The sequence below is a fragment of the Vulpes vulpes genome, chromosome 6 (assembly GCF_048418805.1).
Source record: "Vulpes vulpes isolate BD-2025 chromosome 6, VulVul3, whole genome shotgun sequence".
Taxonomy (NCBI): domain Eukaryota; kingdom Metazoa; phylum Chordata; class Mammalia; order Carnivora; family Canidae; genus Vulpes; species Vulpes vulpes.
This window is the reverse complement of record NC_132785.1, coordinates 78,807,824-78,828,045: the sequence shown is the minus strand read 5'-3', so window position 1 is coordinate 78,828,045 and position 20,222 is coordinate 78,807,824. Positions and strand designations below refer to the sequence as shown.

At 37.0% G+C, this 20,222-nt stretch overlaps 1 long non-coding RNA gene and 1 pseudogene across 1 annotated transcript in view; one reads left to right on the top strand and one right to left on the bottom strand.

Moving 5' to 3' along the window:
* Positions 1-20,222, bottom strand: part of LOC140599360 (uncharacterized) — a 166,920-nt gene that overhangs the window by 35,861 nt on the left and 110,837 nt on the right. The window lies entirely within an intron of this gene.
* LOC112935321 (importin subunit alpha-1 pseudogene) lies at positions 8,908-15,775 on the top strand (annotated as a pseudogene).

Sequence of the window (20,222 nt, the reverse complement as noted above, 5' to 3'; positions counted from 1 at the left end):
CCTTCTTGACAGCCTGCCCTATGAATTTCAGAGTTGGCTACACAGCTAAAACATTGCACAAGCCAATTCCTTGTGATAAATCTTTTTGATGTATAGCACCTACTGGTCTACATCTCTGAACTCTGACCAAGACAGATTGATTTAGGATGCATTATTTTGAACTCTCATTATAAAAGATCCTGGATCTAAACATAGCCTTGGTTGTATGCTTCCTCAATAAATAAAATATGGGTTGGGGGTTGATGAGATGGAAGGTGATTTACATTTATTGAGAGCCTACCAGAACCCAGTATTTCCACATGCATTGTCGCTACTCATTCGACCAACTCCATGCAAGGTTATTTTTTTTATTTTTATTTATTCATAAGAAACAGAGAGAGAGAGAGGCAGAGACACAGGCAGAGGGAGAAGCAGGCTCCATGCAGGGAGCCTGACGTGGGACTCGATCCTGGGTCTCCAGGATGAGGCCCTGGGCCAAAGACTGCGCTAAACTGCTGAGCCACCCAGGCTGCCCCATGCAAGATTATCTTTAGTATCTCCACTATACTTAAAATGGGACTAAAACCAACAGAAATCATGTCATTTACATAAGGTCACCCAATTCACAGGCAATCAAAGCAGGATTCCAATGTGGATCCATATAAGACCAATGGCAAAGTCTACCACGTTGCTCCCCTAGGAAGATAAACATCTTATAATCTTGTCAGCTTATACTATAAAGTCTGTAACTAGAACACTACTACAGCACTGGGAAGTAAAGGGTAAATCAGCAAATAATCCAATCTAGTTAAAGGATTGGAAAAAATCTAGAGGATAATCAAATTTTTCCTCAGGCATCGACAGAAACATATAAAACTCGATTTTTATAACAGACTATTGAATTTCTCAGAGGGCTGCTGAAAAAGATGCCTAAGTGACCCAGAGGGTTCATTTAAGTATCTCCATTATAGGATTTGGGCTTCAATTTACAGGGGAAAAAAGTGATTCACATTAAACCAAACAAATCAGGATCTGAAATGTAGCCGAATGCCAATCTGCCACTTAATGGCTTATCCAGAAATACTTCACAGTTACCGTTCTATCCTCAGAGTCTCTTCCTTTAAGAAATTCACCTTGATTATTCTGTGTCTTTAAAGTGCTGAAATTGAACAGTCAAAATCCCAGTTCTATTTAAGTTCGCATCCCTTGGATCCCAGGGCAACCTGTTATTTAAATATAACATATGAATTTCACTGTATTTCAAATGATTTGGGTGACATTTCCTTGACATTCACAATATGTCTATAAATTAGAAGTGCTATAGTTTTAACACAAAATGAATAAAATGATCAAAAGAATCCTCCAGTTGCTGCCTACCCCTGGAGGAGAGGGAAGCTAACCGGCTTGCTATTCTCTTGCATACATCAAGGTATACGCAGAAGCATGGAGAGAGCACTGATAAATTGCCTTTTCTCATTATACGTTGGTTTACTTTTATGTTTTATAATTCATGTAATTACTCACTGTCTTCTATCGAAGTATATTATAGAAAACCTTGATTAATCTATTGAAACCCTCAAATTACTGTAATTAAGTACCCAGAAATTATTTTCTAAATGTTAAGGCTATAAAGAAGCAAACGACAACATAACAACCTGTGGGGTTTTTTTCTTTATTTATTTACTTGAAGCACACAATCTCTTATAATAGAACATACAAACCAATCTAAGAATATTCATACATAAAAGACCAAGCAGCACCAAATTTACAGGAAATAGCTCTTTCCAAGTTCTGGGGACTGAGGATTAAGCTCTCCAAGGAAAATGCCCATCTTCTCCTGCTATGAACCCAAACATTATATGCAAAAACCCTAACCTCCATGTGATGGTGTTAGAAGATTTGGTCTTTGGGAAGTAATTAGGTTTAAACAAGGTCATGAGGGTAGAGCCTCATGATGGTATTAGTATCTTAATAGAAAGAAAAGGCTAGAACCCTCTCTTTCCCTCTACCATGTGAGGACAGAGCAAGAAAGAGGCAAATCAAGAAAAGAATCTTTACCAGACCATGCTGACACCATAATCTTGGATTCCCACCCTCTATTTTGAGAAATAAATTTCTGTTATTAAATCCAGCCAGTCTACAGTATTCTGTTACAGCAGCCCAAACTGACTAAGACATCTCCAACTGCACAGGAGTTAGAGGTGCACTCTGGCCTACCCATGAATAAGAAGAGTAAAGGGTGGTAATAATCACAACTAACACGGGCCTGGCACTGTGGGGATATGAAGAGCAACCCTATGAGGCAGGTATGAATGGTCAGTTAAGTGGCGACTCTTGATTTTGGCTCAGGTCATGATCTCAGGGTTGTGATTCTGAGCCCCTCATCAGGCTCCATGTGCTTAATATTCTCTCTTTCCCTCTTCCTCGCCCTCTGCCCCCCCACCCTCACCCCAGCTCACACACTCTTTCTCAAAAAAAATTTTTTAATTTAAAAAATAATAATAAACAGATTAATCACCAGATCTAGAATAGGAAATAGCCAGCAACCAACTACAATCTCTCTCTTGTGCACAGACCTCAAGGAAAATATCAAGAAAACAACTACCTCTCCCCCTTCAACAGGAATAGAATATGAATACACAATCAAACTCAGCTTTTTACACCAAGAGGGAAACCACTAAATTAATACAATATGGCAACAAAAATTCAAATAAAAGGGGTATTCTATTTAGCCATCTAAATAACTAAAGAATTTAGTTACCCAGAACCTTGATTCCATAAGCATTGTAGTGAATCAAGGTTTTAACCAAATTCACTTAGTTCTTGGATGTTAGGTATGACGATTGCAGTATTTGCCTTGGGAGCTGACACGCAGGGCCATCTATGGATTCCTTATACCTTTATGAATCATGTCACAATGTTATCTTGTCATTTTCACTTTGAGATTTTTATCTACTACTTTAAGTTAAGAACTAAAGACCTGAAATGTGTGTTTTTAAAATACATCAGGACAACACTTCTATTTTGGAACTCTTCACTGGTTAAATAAAAAAAAACCCTCTAACAGCTGCTAGATAGGAGAGGAATACCAATCATTTCAGAAGCTGAGAAATATATGATGAGCTACTATTTCAGTTCTTAAAAAATAAGTCCATTCAAAGCTAGCTAAGACAGTGATACCCCAAATGAAATGCTAAACCTATACTGCATTTCTTTCATTGGCAAATATGAATGTATAAAGTGCCTCAGAGGATGCAATTTTCCTTGAATGTTACTAGGGAGAACCTTCATTTTTGAGGGAAAGATTTCTTCTTGCTTATATAGTACCTATAGTCTCATTTTGGTGCAATGCTTTCTCAAGTTCTCTAGAATGAATATAAAGTTGTACCTCTCCAAGCTCTTTTGCACAATGTACATGCCAGAGAAATCAGATCCAGTGTTGAAATTCATCATGTACAGTCTATGAAATAAGGGCTGTGCAACCATATCAGCACATGTTACAAGATGTATTTCCACTTTTTTTCATGTCCTTCTGAGTTTATTTGACAGAATTTCAGAAGGGAAAATGTGTTTGCCAGAGGGCATGTTGTTTTTGCTTCTTGGAGTTAGCAAAGATGCTGAAAGATTTTTAACTTTCTTTGCCATTATTTAAACATCATCTTCACATCTAGCCACACTCTGCATTCAGCAGCAGTGGGCATTCTTTCCTAAACTGTCCTTTGTCTCAAGTGTTTCTCAAGGCACTTCTAGACAGGTTTAGACATTTCAAAGTCACAGCTAGTTTTAAAACATCCTTATATAACACCCAAAATAGAAGCAAAAAAAAAAAAAGCTGTTTTTTTTTTAAACTAGTTCATTAGCCACCACAGCAGGTTCTTGAATTCTCCTAAATATCAACTTTCTTCTATTATTTTTAAAAGTATAATTCTGAAACCCTTCAGCACCCTCAAGCTACAAATATTTCTTTTTTCTTGCTTTCAGGAGACGGTTAAAATCATAATCCTTTGAAGGCTTTGCTTCCTCGCCTCCTATTCAATCCTCAACCCTCTGTTACCTTATTCTTTTACCATTCCAATAAAGCTATTTTTGTTCTTCTCTTGGTCTATGATGGCCTAACCCAGTGTCATTTTCAAGCTTTATCACTCAAGCAGCATTATATACTGTTAACCAGTATCTTCTTGGAATTATCCACTCCTTTTTTCCCCTGATGCCATGGATCCAGGATAGTTGGAGGCAACGATACAAAGAAAGACTCCAACTCTGACTAAATTTTAATCTGGGGGACAGAGAGACTGAGACTAGAACTCGGACTCAGACTGGACTCGGACCCTGAGGCTTTGTCTCCTCTAGTTTTTATTAAGTGAGATAACGGATCGTCTATAGGAATGATTAACTTTGGGAAGCAGAGAAAAATATGTTTACTTCAAAGGGTAAAAGAATAGGCTATTGAATAAAGGAGGGGGGAGGAGCAGCAGAGGAGCTATATCTAGAGTACAATGTGGTCAAGAGTCAATGTGCAGACTCTGGACCTCACGTATCCCCAGTGTGCCAAGGACTATGAGATTTAGTTCTCAGGCTCCACAGCTGGTTCCCCACACCCTCTCCTTAATTGATAGGAGTCCCTGGGCTGATCTTTGCTCTTCTCCTCTGATGTGAAATACTTGTCCTGAGCAATCTTATATTCACATTCAAATCTCCAAAAACTTCTATATGTTAATGATTCTAAAATCTATTACCTCCAAACTGGATCTCTCCCTTGAGCTTCATGCTTACTTTACCAACTGCTTCATGATCATTTCTACCCAGATGTTTCACAGAATCTCAAATTCCAGGCGTCCAAAACTGAATCCACCCTTTCCCTTCCCAAAAGCTGGCTCTTCTCTTTTGTTTAATAAAACAGTGATTCACAAAGTCAGAAAGCTGAGATTAATCCTCTACTGCTCCTCTACCTCAGTTCCAGGTCTTCATCATTTCTCATCAAAAGATGTTAACTTTCTAACTGGTCATCCAGAATCCAGCAGCGCCCACTGCCTTCATCATCCATTCTCCATCTTTTTGGATTCAATTCCCTCAAAGGCCCCCACAGTCTGCAGGTTGAAGTCCAAACTCCAGAGTAGTGCATTCAAGTCTTTTTGGAATTTGTGCCACTGTCTAACTTTAAAAGTTCTGTCTGCATTAGCATGACCCTTTAAGTCAACACATGTTATCACAAATGGCAAGATCTCATCCTTTTTATGTCTGCATAATATTCCTCTTTGTGTGTGTGTGTGTGTGTGTGTGTGTGTGTACATGTGTGTGTATACCACACTTCTCTATCCATTCATCGATCGATGGACACTTGGGCTGCTACTTTAATTTCAGTATTGTAAATAATGCTGCAATAAACACAGGGATGCATAGATCTTCTTAAATATGTGGGGTTTTTTCCTTTGGGTAAATACCCAGTAGTGGAATTATTGAATCATATGGTATTTCTATTTTTAATTTTTTGGGGAACCCCCATACGATTTCCCACAGTGGTGGGATCAACTTAACACTTGTACCAACAGTGCACAAGGGTTCTTTTTTCAAATAAGTCCCAGATGGAAAAAGATAAATACTATATGATTTACCTTATATGTGGAATCTATAAAGCAAAACAAATAAATAACAAACAAAAAGTAGAATCAGACCTATAAATACAGAGAACATACTGATGGTTTCCAGAGGGAACAGGGTCAGTGCATGGGCAAAATGTTTAAAGGGGAGTGGGAGAGACAGGCCTCAAGTTATAGCATGATTAAGTCATAGGCATAAAAGGCACAGCATACAGAATAAAGTTAATGGTATTGTAATAATGTTGTATGTTAACAGATGGTAGACCATACTTGTGGTGAGCATAGCATGATGTATATAGTTGTTGAATCACTATGTTGTACACCTAAAACTAATGTAACATTATATGTCAACTATACCTAAATAAAATTAAAATTTAATTAATTAAATTTTATATCTGCAACACACCCTGGTCTCCTGGCTGCTACAGAACTTTCTTCCTTTTCTTATATGTTCTCTTCAGTCTATAATGTTTCTTCCTATTACCCTGGAAGATAATTTATTTTTCAATCATCTACTCAAATGCAACCCTCTTTGAGAAGCTTTTTCTATGCTATCTAGGAAAAGTAAAGTGTTGCCTCTCTTGTGCTTTCTCAGCATCTTGTTTATTCCTCTATTGTAGCATTAATCACATTGTTGTAACTGCTCTTATAGTGGAAGGCAGGAGTGATGGTTTACTCTTCTTTATATCCCCAATGCTGAGAACCATACCTCTCACATAATAAGAACTTAATAGATATCTTGAGAATAGAATGATGCAAGGGTCATATAATTCTCTACCTTTCAGAAAATATGCTTGTTTATGTATTTATGCATGGTTTACCTCTGAAATTTCCATTTTAATCGTAAGTGGAGATAAAGCCTAGTGCTCTTGACTTTACTGATTTTCCTCACATTCACTATATTGGTTTTTCAGGCATATTTTCGAGGAATGAGAAATTCTAAAAAAAATCCAGTGTCACTCACATTCACCTAATCACAAATCATTTGCCCAAGGACACTGTCAAAGCTGAATCTTAGAGATACCAGGGAACAGCTAAAGTTGAGAGACTCTTCCTTCCTACATGTTGAACAGATGATATTACAATGTTAGTGTATTAGATTCTGCTGCTGCCGGAGAGGTCTGTCTGCTTCTGTCAGAATTTCCCTGACAGAAGGCCACTCTCATGGAAATTTCCTAAAGTGTGCATTTGTTTTTCAATATAGCCCACACAGGGTTGACCTCCATGAAAATCACTGACTCTTCCAATATGTCAAATAAGTTTCTTATACCCTTTCTATCTAATCAATTATCAAGAGGTTCTAAGCATCTCATAATACCCCCAAAATATCCAGCCTATCACCCAGAAAATCAAACTTACCACTCTACCACAAGAGTGAAGCTTCTATCATCTTGACAGGTTTAATCAATCTGCATTAATACTATAAGAGTAAGAATTTTCACATATTTGCCTCTCCTCTCCAGAGTAGCACAGTAACAGGTACAAGTAGCTTCTCAGTATAAAAATGGTTTGAAATGAATGAGTTTTGAAGTTCCATTTCATAATACTGTAAGTGCATTTGTAATACATTCCCATCTACCCCCACCCAAAATACTCTCACAAAGTTACATTCTGACTTTGTTTTCCACATGCACCTGTTTATTTGGTTGGGTTGCTTGTTGTTAAGTGAGTTTTCCTACCAGGCATAATCAAGAGGAAGGGTTAGCTTTTTGAACTCAGCCACAGTAACTTCTTGCAAGATACATCCATGAAGGTAAAAGAAACAAAAGCAAAAAATGAACTATTGGGACTTCATCAAGATAAGAAGCTTTTGCACAGCAAAGGATACAGTCAACAAAACTAAAAGACAACCTACAGAATGGGAGAAGATATTTGCAAATGATGTATCAGATAAAGGGCTAGTTTCCAAGATCTATAAAGAACTTATTAAACTCAACACCAAAGAAACAAACAATCCAATCATGAAATGGGCAAAAGACATGAAGAGAAATCTCACAGAGGAAGACATGGACATGGCCAACAAGCACATGAGAAAATGCTCTGCATCACTTGCCATCAGGGAAATACACATCAAAACCACAATGAGATACCACCTCACACCAGTGAGAATGGGGAAAATTAACAAGGCAGGAAACCACAAATGTTGGAGAGGATGCGGAGAAAAGGGAACCCTCTTACACTGTTGGTGGGAATGTGAACTGGTGCAGCCACTCTGGAAAACTGTGTGGAGGTTCCTCAAAGAGTTAAAAATAGACCTGCCCTACGACCCAGCAATTGCACTGTTGGGGATTTACCCCAAAGATTCAGATGCAATGAAACACCGGGACACCTGCACCCCGATGTTTCTAGCAGCAATGGCCACAATAGCCAAACTGTGGAAGGAGCCTCGGTGTCCATCGAAAGATGAATGGATAAAGAAGATGTGGTTTATGTATACAATGGAATATTACTCAGCAATTAGAAACGACAAATACCCACCATTTGCTTCAACGTGGATGGAACTGGAGGGTATTGTGCTGAGTGAAGTAAGTCAATCGAAGGACAAACAGTGTATGTTCTCATTCATTTGGGGAATATAAATAATAGTGAAAGAGAATATAAAGGAAGGGAAAAGAAATGTTGGGAAATATCAGGAAGGGAGACAGAACATAAAGACTCCTAACTCGGGGAAATGAACTAGGGGTGGTGGAAGGGGAGCAGGGCAGGGGGTGGGGGTGAATGGGTGTCGGGCACTGAGGGAAGTACTTGATGGGATGAGCACTGGGTGTTATTCTGTATGTTGGCAAATTGAACACCAATAAAAAATAAATTTATTATTTAAAAAAAAAGAAGAAGGGTTAGGCTATTTTTTTACCCCAGAAAAGAAGTCTAAACCATGTAGTTTAAACTGGAGTGACCCTACCTAAGACTAAACTGAAGGTGACTCTGACACCTAGCAATATACAATCTGAATCTTTGTCTGTTCAAATACTGTATCCTAAATTTCTGGCTTTTATTTGGGCTTAACAAAATATTACATTTGTCAGTCAGTATAAATATATTTTAGATAATTTTTATATTAATGTTTCATGTTTAATGCATTTTTGCTTGGTTTCTATATACACTCTATATTCTATGACAATTTCTCATACATTTGGACTATAGTAGTTATGAAATAATTCCTATTTTGCTGTGAGGTTGCAACTATTCAGTGAAAATGCAAAAATAAAAATACCAAAAGCCAGAATATTAAAAACCCAGAAAGGATCTACAGTCCTAAAGCCAGAATTCATTCTAATTGAACAGAGAGAAACTTAATACCCATTACAGACAGGAAGCAGGGAACTGGCTAATGAATGTGATTGTGCTTACTACAGACTTCACACTCTCTAATGAACAATTATCTCTTACAGGTCATGCTAGACAAGAACTCCCTTTGCCTTCCAGTGTAACTCCTCCACCGAAGAGTACATTTATTTTTCTGCCCTTAACCTTTTAAGCCAAATGGATATTAAACCATTTTAATACTTGCTCTGAAATCAGGCACATTATGCTGCAACAAAACATCTGGGCATTAGTTGGTGTCCTCGAAGATTATTCTAATTCTTTTCTCCTTTCTTTTTATCTATTACTTGCTAATGAGTGCATGAAAGAATTTCCTTCTTTAAAATGGCATTCTGAGATTATATATATGGACCCAGTTAAACAGGTCTGATAAGAACTGCAAACTTCAAATCTTCATTAAGGGAGAAAAAAGGAGAGAGAGAGTATAGGAGGTATGGTTTTAGCTGTTTTAAAAAGGAGAAAAAAATAAAGGAAAAATATGAAATTTTAACATTTATTAAATATGATTAGAAACTGTATTTTTTCTGGGGGGGTTCCATATATTCGGAATACCTTATAACTTAATATTGGCCATTCCCAGTTACTGTACAAAGCCATGGTCTGTTGGCTGCCTTACAAATTCACTCCAACCAATCTAAGATAGACACTGGTACTTAACAATTTGTTTACCCCTCTACTTTAATCTACTATTATATTACCCACTTGGACTATCTCAAGTCCTTTCTACTTTGCTCAGACCTCCATACTCAGCACATTTCCTGAAAGATCTTTGCAAAACTGACCTTTCCTAAGCTTCTAAGCTTCCAGAGGGCTTTGTAAGTACCTTCCATTCATATCTTCTATTGTTGTCACATTTTTTCCAAGAATTCTAGATGTAGTACAATTTTTTTTGCTTTGTTCTATTGATGTTTTTGAATAGACTAATTTATTTTTTTAAGTTCTTATTTTAATTCCAATTAGCTAACATATAGTGCTATATTAGTTACAGGTATATAATATAGTGATTCAACATTCCACATGTCACCCAGTGCTCATCACAACAAATGTACTCCTTAATCCCCATGACCTATTTAACTGAACCTCTCACCTACCTCCCCTCTGGTAACCATCAGTTTGTTCTCTACAATTGTATGTTTCTTGGTTTCTTTCTCTTATTTTCCCCTTTGTTCATTTGTTTTGTCTACAAATTAAATTCTACATGAGATAATCATATGATATTTCCCTTTCTCTGACTTATTTTGCTTAGCATAATACACTCTAACTCCACCCATGATGTCACGAATGGCAGGATTTCTTTCTTTTTTAGAGCTGAGTAATATTCCATCACATATATTTTTACTGCATCTTCTTTATCCATTCATCTATTGATGAACACATGGGTTGCTTCCATAATTTAGCTATTATAAATAATGCTGCAATAAATAGAGGGGTGCATGTATCCCTTTGAATTAGTGTTTTTTGTATTCTTTGGGTAAATACTTAGTAGCGCAATTACTGGGTCATAGGGTACATCTATTTTAAATTTTTGAGGAAGCTCCATATTGCTTTCCACAGTGGCTTCACCAGTTTGCATTCCCACAAATGGTACACAAGGGTTCCTTTTTCTCCACATCCTCACCAATACCTGTTGATTCATGTGTTACTAATTGTAGCCATTCTGACAGTGTGAGGTAATATCTCATTGTAGTTTTAATTTGCAATTCCTGGTCGCAAGTGATGGTGAGCGTCTTTTCATCTGTCTGCCTGCCATCTGGATGTGTTCTTTGGAGAAATGTCTGTTCATGTCTTCTGCCCTTTTTTTAAATTGGATTATTTGGTTTGAGGGCACTCAGTTTTCTAAATTCGTTATGTAATTTGGATACTAACACTTTATTGGATATGCCATTTGCAAATATCTTTTCCCATTCCATAGGCTTCCTTTTAGCTTTGTTGACTATTTCCTTCTCTATGCAAAAGTTTTTATTTTGATAAAGTCCCAATAGTTTATTTTTGCTTTTAGTTCTCTTGCCTCAAGAGACATATCTAGAAAAAAGTTGCTATGGCCAATGTCAAAGAGGTTACTATGTTCTCTCTAGGATTTTTATGGTTTCAGGTCTCACGTGTAGGGATTTAATCTATTTTGAATTTATTTTTGTGTATAATGTAAGAAAGTGGCCCAGTTTCATTCTTTTGCACATTGCTGTTCAGTGTTCCCAACACCATTTTTTGAGGAGACGGTTCTTTTTCCCATTAGATAGTCTTTCCTGCTTTGTCAGAGATTAATTGACCACATAGCTGTAAGTTTATTTCCAGGTTTTCTATTCTGTTTCACTGATCTATGTGTCTATTTTTATGCCAGTCCCAAACTGTTTTGATTACTACAGCTTTGTAATATAACTTGAAGTACAGAATTGTGATGCTTCCAGCTTGCTTTTCTTTTTCAAGATTGCTTTGGCTATTTGGGGTCTTTTGGGGTTCCATATAAACGTAAGGATTATTTGTTCTAGCTCTGTGAAAAATGTTGTTGGTATTTTGATAGGGATTTCATTAAATATCTAGATTGTTTTGGGTAGTATAGACATTTTAACAATATTTGTTCTTACAATCCATGAGCATAGAGTGTCTTTCAATTTCCTTGTATGGTCTTTAATTTCTTTTATTAGTATTTTATAGTTTTCAGAGTACAGGTCTTTCACCCTTTTAACTAAATTTGTTCCTAGATATCTCATTCTTTTTTAGTACAATTATAAATGGTACCATTTTCTTCATTTCTCTTTCTGCTGCTTCATTATTGGTGTGTAGATGGCAACAGATTTCTGTACAGTGATTTTATATCTTGAGACTTTACTGAATTCATTTTTATTTTATTTATTTTTATTTTTTAATTTAAATTAAATTTAATTAACCCAACGTATTATTAGGTTCAGAGGTAGAATTCAGTGATTCATCAGTTGTCAGTGCTCATTCCATCAAGTGCCCTTCTTAATGCCCCTCACCCAGTTACTCCATCCCCTAATCCACCTCCCCTCCAGAAACACTGTTTATTTCCTATAGTTAAGAGTCTCTTATGCTTTGTCTCCCTGTTTTCATCTTATTTTTCCTTTCCTTCTCCTATGTTCATCTGTTTTGTTTCTTAAATTCTTTCATCAGTTCTAGCAGTTTTTGGTAGAGTCTTTTGAGTTTTCTATATAGAGTATCATGTTATCTGCAAATAGTAAAAGTTTTACTTCTCTCTTACTGATTTGGATGCCTTTTATTTCTTTGTGTTGCCTGATTGCTGTGGCTGGGACTTCCAGTACTATGTTGAATCGAAGTGGTGAGAGTGGGCATTCTTGTCTCATTCCTGACCTTACGGGAAAAGCTCTCATTTATTCCCCATTAAGGCTGATGTTAGCTGTGGATTTTTCATAAATGGCCTTAATTATGATGAGTATCCCCTCTAAGCTTACTTTGTTGAGGGTTTTTGGCATCTATTGAAATGATCATCTGATTCTTTCTATTATTGATGTGATGTATCACATTAATTGATTTACAGATATTGAACTACTCTTGCAACCCAAGAATAAATCCCATTTGGTGTGGTGAATGATATTTTTTTATGTATTGTTGAATTCAGTTTGCTACTATTTTGTTGTGGATTTTTGCATCTGTATTCACTGGGGATATTGGCCGGAAGTTCTTTTTTTGTGGTGTCTTTCTCTGGGTTTGGTATCAGAATAATGCTGGCCTCACATAAATAAGTTGGAAGTTTTTTCTTCCTTTTCCATTTTTGGAATACTTTGAGAAGAATAAATATTAACTCTTCTTTAAATGTTTGGTAGAATTTTCTTGGAAAGCCATCTGGTCCTAGATTATTGCTTCTTGGGAGTTTTTTGATTACTGATTCAATTTCATTGCTATCAGTCTGTTCAAGGTTTCTATTTCTTCCTGTTTCATTTTTGGTAGTTTATATGTTTCCAGGAATTTATCCATTTCTTCTAGGTTGTCCAATTTGTTGGCATATGGTTTTTCATAATATTCTCTTATGAATGTATTTCTGTGGTATTGGTTATTTCTTCTCCCTCACTTGTGATTTTATTTATTTGAGTCCTTTTTCTTTTTTTGTAAGTCTGGGGTTATCAATTTTATTGATTTTTTTTTTCAAAGAACCAGCTCCTGGTTTCAATGATCTGCTCTATTTTTTTTTAAGTTTCTATATAATTTTTTCTGCTCTAATCTTTTTTATTTCTTTCCTTCTGCTGGTTTTAAGTTTTATTTGTTTTTCTATTTCTAGCTCCTTAGATATAAGGTTAGGTTGTTTGATATTTTTCTTGCTTCTTGAGGTAGCACTGTATGGCTACAAACTTCCCTCTTTGAATAGCTTTTGCTGCATATCAAATATTTTGGACTGTTGTGTTTTCATTTTCATTTGTTTTCACGTACTTTTTGATTTCTTGGTTGACACTTCATTGTTTAGTAACATGCTATTTAACTTCCATGCGTCTTCCCAGATTTTTTTTCTTGTGGTTGATTTCTAGCTTCATAGCATTGTGGTTGGAAAAAAATGCATATTATTACTTCAATCTTCTTGAATTTGTTGAGGCTAGTTTCGTGTGCTAATAAGTGATCTATTCTGGAGAATGTTCCACGTGAACTTGAAAAAATAAAAATGTGCATCTTGTTTCCTTATTGATTTTCTGTCTAGATTATCTGTCCATTGATGTAAGTGAGGTGTTAAGGTCCCCTACTATTTTTGTATTATAATTGATTAGTTCATTTATGTTTGTTATTGTCTTATGTATTCGGGTGCTTCTCTATTGGGTGCATAATATTTACAATTGTTGTATCTTCTTGTTGGATTGTCCCCCTTACATAGTGTCCTTCATTGTTTCTTGTAACAGTCTTTGTTTTAAAATATATTTTGTCCAATATAAGTACTGCTATTCCAGCTTTCTTTTGACATCCATAATAGATATTTCTCCATCCTCTCACTTTCAATCTCCAGGTATCTTAGGTCTAAAATGAGTTTCAGGGCACCTGGGTGGCATAGCTGGTTGGACATCTGACTCTTAGTTTTAGCTCAGGTCATGATCTGAGAATCCTGATATTGAGCCCCATGTCATTCAGTGAGGAGTCAGCTTAAGACTCTCTCTTCTTCTTCCTCTGCACCCCCCCCACCACTTTCTATAAAATAAATAAATCTAAAAATAAATGAATAAAATAAAATGAGTCTTTTGTAGTCAGCATATAGATGGGTCTTCCTTTTTTATCTATCTGTCATGCTATTTCTTTTGGTTGGAGCATTTAGTTCATTTACGTTCAAAATAATTATTGATAGATATGTATTTGTTGCCAAATTATTACTTGGTTGTGGGTGTTTCTGAAGATTTTCTTTTAGCATTTCTTGTCTTTCTCTCTTTCAAGTTTTATTAATTTCATTTAATGATGTGTTCAGATTTCTTTCTCTTTATTCTTTACATGTTTATTATGGGTCTTTGATATATGGTTACCATTAGGTTTGTACATAACCTCTGCATATAGCAGTCTATATTAAGTAGATGGTTGTTGGCATCCATTCTTCTCTCCTCCCCACATTTTAGGTATATGTTATTATATTTTATATCCTTTTAATGAGTTCCTTAATTGATTTTCTTACAGAAATATACATTTTTACTACTTTTGTGTTTCCTACCTTTATACTGTCACTTTTGGTCTTTCCATTCTACTCAAAAAGGCCCCTTTAATATTTCTTACAAGGCTGGTTTAGTGGTCATGAACTCCTTTAGTTTTTATATGGGAAACTCTTTATCTCTCCTTCTATTCTGAATGATAGCCTTGCCAGATATTCTTGGCTGCAGATTTTTGCCATTCAGCACTTTGAATATATCATGTCATTCCCTTCTGGCTTGCAAAGTTTCTGTTGAAAAATCTCTTGCTACCTTTATGGGTTTTCCCTTGTAAGTTACTGACTTTTTTTTTTTTTTTTCATCTTTTGCATGTAGTTACTTACACAACCTTTTTGGACACTTTCAAACCATTATCACAACAAAAATCATGCACCCCCATTAGATGCTGTTGATCAGATTGTTCCTACCTTAGCTTCATCTCCTACTTCATGATGGTCCAGAAGTATTACTGGATACCCGTTTGGCCATTTCCTACCTTACTGATGGCCCAAATTAATGAATTGAAATGGTCATGAAAACAGGAGTTCTATCACAACTTGTAAAGTTTCTAGGGGCTATTGAATTGCCCATTGTGACCCCTGTGCTAAGAGCCACAGGAAATATTGCAACTGGGACAGATGAACAGACTCAGGTTGTAATAGATGTGGGATCACTTGCAGTCCTTTCCAGACTGCTAATGAACCCCAAAACTAATATTCAGAAGCAAGCTATGTGGACAATGTCAAGTATCACAGCTGGTCACTAGGACCAGATACAGCAAATTGTGAATCATGGATTAGTCCCATTCCTCATTGGTGTTCTCTATAAGGCAGACTTTAGGACATAAAAGGAAGCTGTATGGGTTGTGACCAACTATACAAGTGGTGGAACAGTTGAACAGACTGTATACCTCATTCATTGTGGCATAGTAGAACCACTGATGAATCTCTTTTAACTATAAAAGATACCAAAATTATTCTGTTTATTCTAGATGCCATTTCAAACATCTGTCAGGCTGATGAAAAACTAAGTGAAACTGAGAAACTTAGTATAATGGAAGAATATGGAGGTTTGGACAAAATCAAAGTCCTACAAAATGATGAAAATGAGTCTATATAGACTTCATTAAACTTGACCAAGAACTATTTCTCTGTAGAGGAGGAAGAAAATAAAAATGCTGTGCCAGAAACTATCCCTAAAGGCTATATATTCTAAGTTCAGGATGGCATTCCTGGGACCTTTGACTTTTAGATTGTACAGCTGAGGCATAAAGCTGTTGTGTACTATGTTTGGTATAAGTTTGTCTTACTATTTTACTACTAAGAATTCTTAAACATGTTTTTTTTGTTGTAGTACTATTTACAATGAAACTATACTTGCACAGTTCCAAACTGTACATATTGTATGAACTTCTCTTCTAAGTGGGTTTCTTATTTCTATGTAGAATGTTATATCTTGCAGTGTTCTATAAATAAAGATTAAATTTCACCCTTTTCTTTTAAAAAAAGGAAGAGAGAAAGAAAAGAAAGCCAACTATCTCTTCTGCTCTTGAAAGTAGTGACTTTATGAAGAGGAGATCGTGGAATGCCCAGCAGTGCAATGTCCCCTGTTCACCAAAACATGATACTTCAGGAGAGTAACCTATGTGTGTTGCTTATGCCTTGCTATTGTTTCTGAGTTACTTTTCCTTTCAGTGCAATTGTCTGCATTGACTCACTATCTTTTTTGAGCGTGTTTGCTCTTTGTGATGTTAGTCAGACCCAGCAGGCCTGTCAAGGAATTTGGGAGCAGAGCAGCAGTGTTAGCAAAATTTGCATTGGGCCACTTGTTCCTATTCCAGATCCCCCAGAGTGCTCCAACAGCTGGTATCTGCACACCAATTCAGCCATGTGACTCAACAGTGTCTGGGGGCAAATGGCTGAGTGCAGTGTGGTGGCTGGGCATGGTGCAGTGGGCATGATGGCAGCAGTTGTGCACCTAGTAGCTGGGCAAGATGCAAGCAGTTTTAACAAAATATGCCCCCACCCTGCACCTAGGCTATGAGTGTCTGTGTGGCTCCACCTCCCACAGGTGGCTCTGCATTTATACTGGTAGTAGAAGAAGAAAATGGCACCTGCCAGATCCCTCATTTTCAAAGAACAAGTTCCAAAATCAGTATGAACAAATCTGTCTCCTAGATGCTGCCATTTTATGTTGCCTCTCTGCACAGGCTGTTGTCTCTTTAAAAGCAGTGACCCAGCTTTCGCTCATGCTTCTTGCTTGTAAACATGCAACAGGGTGAGCTCAGGGTCCTCCGATTCTACCACCACCTCAAATTCTCTTTTAGTACAATATTTTGATATCTTGCTCATAGAATTAACAAGATTAAGGTTATGGAAGAGTTCAGTATCCCCTTGACCTTACAATTTGTCAAGCATCTGGGCATGGCACACAGGCCCTATGGTGATCACCCCCCATACTGTATGGAAGAAGGTTTCCGGTTTCTGTGATTTGTCCTGCATAACTGACCACCCCAACCTGCACATACACAGGCAGGCTAAAGAATGTTGTTTATGAAACTTGTGCTGCATGAGTGACCTTGGGAACCTGTTTGGTTGACACTGGCTGGCCTCCAGGTCAGAATTGGCCCTTCGGGTCTGGATGCTAAAAGCTATAAATTTTGCTTTGCATCCCCTCTGGCTCCAGGCTGGGCCAGCCCCCTAGAATGGAATCTGAGAAGGGAAGCAAGCACATGTATAGCCCAGGGTCCTTGAAGATGTAAAGACATGATAACATAGAAATGCAGTTCACTCCAAACTACACATAGGCAAACAAATATTTAAGTTCAGACCCCATCATCTGACCTATAAATATAGCCCTTATGGGCATGGTCAGTTGGAAATCTTACCTGAGGTGAGGATGCTCTGTCCAGGCCTCTTATTCGGGACTCCAGCCTAGCTGTCTGCACAAGCTGCTTCCCCAGCTAATGAGGCTGGATGTTTTAAGTACCCAATTTGATGTAACTGTCTTATTCTCCTTTATTGCTTACAATTGCCTTCATTTATACACAGATTTCCCTTTTCTTCTGTTTCTATTAGATTTTTATAATATCAGTAAAGTGTTTTTTCCCTTCAAAACTGAGAGCAGTATGAAACTAAAGATTCATAGCTGCCATGAATCTTTTCTTTAAAACACTCCCTCCAAAGACTGTCTACTGTCTAATGTTCACACCTTTGTGGAATCCCCTCTTCTTCAGTGCAAAAGAGACCTGTGACTTGCTTCTAACAAAGAGAACACAGCAAAAGTGATGGGATGTAACTTCCATTTTACATTACATCACAAAATACTACACCTTAGCAGACTGAAGTGAGAGATTCTCTTTGCTGTTTAGATAAAGCAAGCAGCCATGCTGAGGAAGCCATGTGTCAAGGAACTATGGGAGGCCAGCAGACAACAGCCAGTAAGAAGCCTGGGTCTTCAGTAATAGATCCTCAAGGGAATGAATACTTCAACTTGAACGAGTACAGAAGTAAATTCTTTCCTACTTGAATCTCCAGATGAGAATGCAGCCCAAAAAAATAAATATAAAAAAATAAAAAATAAAAAAAGAGAATACAGCCCAACCAAGACCTTAATTATAGCCTGTGAGACCATGGACAGCCATCCCAAACTCCTGACCCATTGAGATAATAAATGTGTATCATATTAAGCAAAGTCTGTGTAATTTATTATTCAGAATAGAAAACTAATACACAGGATTAGAAATAAAGATAGAAAAAAAAGAAAAAAAAACAGGAAAGGAAGGAAGGGTCAAAGATATGAAACTGTATCTTACTGGAGACTGAAAAGCAGGAAAAATGTAGGATCCACTATAAAAGAAGGAATAGCTGGCCCACATATTGAACATGAATAATTGAAGAGATGCTACTGCTAGAAAGTGAGAGGTTTAATGGTATAATACAGAAAGTGTCATGAATTTTGTTTCTATTTAATAGTGGGGAGTAAGGGCACCTCGTTGACTCAGTCAGAAGAGCATGAGACTCTTACTTTCGGGCTCATGAGTTCAAGCTCCATGTTGGATATAGTGATTACATAAATAAATAAACAAACAAACTTAAAAAATGTGGAGAGTAAATATATATTCAGTTTAGAACTCAACCAATAAACACTAGTAATGATGAAACCCTTCCTATGTGATAGTGCTGTGCTAAGCACTCTGTGTATCATCTCATTTCATCATCACAACAACTTATGAGGTAGTTAAGTAGCATTATGGCTCCATTTCAGAGATAAGAAATATAAATGTCCAACCGTTTGTCCAAGACCATACAGCAAGTAACAGTACTCAAATTAAAGTCCAGCCTGCCTCATTCCCAGGTCTTAGCTACTAAGCATCACTACAGTGAGGAAAATGCAGATCAGGACAGAGAGTGCTGCATGGGAAAAGTGAGCAAGGACCACAAGGATAAAGATGAATGTAATAATGCAGAAGCAGAATCAAGGCAAAAACCAGCCACTTCAGAAGTAAGAAGAAAGCAGGTATCAACATTTTGCAAGACAAAATGAATTAAACATTTTTCACAGTTTCAATGGGAAAAAAATTCATTCTAAAAAATATCTCTGCAAAAAAATTACATCCTCCAGCAGAAGATAGTGGCAAATTAGTGTGTAATACACAGAGGAGGATCAGAAGAGGATCAGCTAAATTTGGCCAAATAAGAAAATTCAAGGGGTACCTGGGTGGCTCAGTTAAGCAACTGACTCCTGATTTCAGTTCAGGTCATGAGCTCAGGGTTGTGAGATCGAGCCCCAAGTGGAGCCTGCATAAGATACTCTCTCTCCTTCTCCCTCTGCCCCATTTCCTCCATCCCTCTCTAAAAAACAAGAAAAAAGAAAATAAATTTCTAGTCAGACTCAAACAAAAACTATTTCTTTGGCAAAGGGTTTTCACCAAAAAACTGAGCACTTCTATCAAATGCCATTGTCCCACTTTCTATTTTGTGGTATTAAACTGCATGAACTGAAATAGTTATCCTTCCAGATTGGGGAATTAGGCATTGTCAACAAATTCTTTTGTTGCTTATTAAAGTTCTGAACTAAAAATCTCATCATATTGTTATAGATAGACAACTGGATTGGTAAGATCCTTACAATCAACATTCTGGTGATGAGGGTGGATGAAAACCTTTACTCAAGTCTGTTTTAATAAGGTTCATTTCTGCCCAAGTGAGTATACTTTATAAGACATGATATGATCCAAGAAGGTAAGTCAGAGTCAGCTACTAGTAATTCACAGGTAAACACAGTAAGTCTGGTGGCAGAATATTCAGAGCAAAGCTTAAGATCAATAACCAGAGAAAATGGATGACTATAGGGAGCAAGTAGGTGGGAAGCAGACTCAACTGTGAACCAGGAATGGAATCAGCCTGCTTGCCTTTGCTCCAGAGCTACTTGATCAGAGGACAGACAGCCAAGCTGGACATCCACGCACAGCAGCTCTGTCTTCTGTCCTTCCCTCAACAAATTAGAATTTCTAAGAATACCTTTCTTAGCTATCTCACCAAGATAGCTGGATATTTATCCCTTAAAATGTGGCACATGATATCCACGGAATGCCTACTCTGAAAACAAAGTAAGAGCTTCAAGCCTTCTTGGTACATCCTGTTTACACCCACATTTCTCTTTGACAAAAGACAAACATTGCTGAGGCATTTAAGTA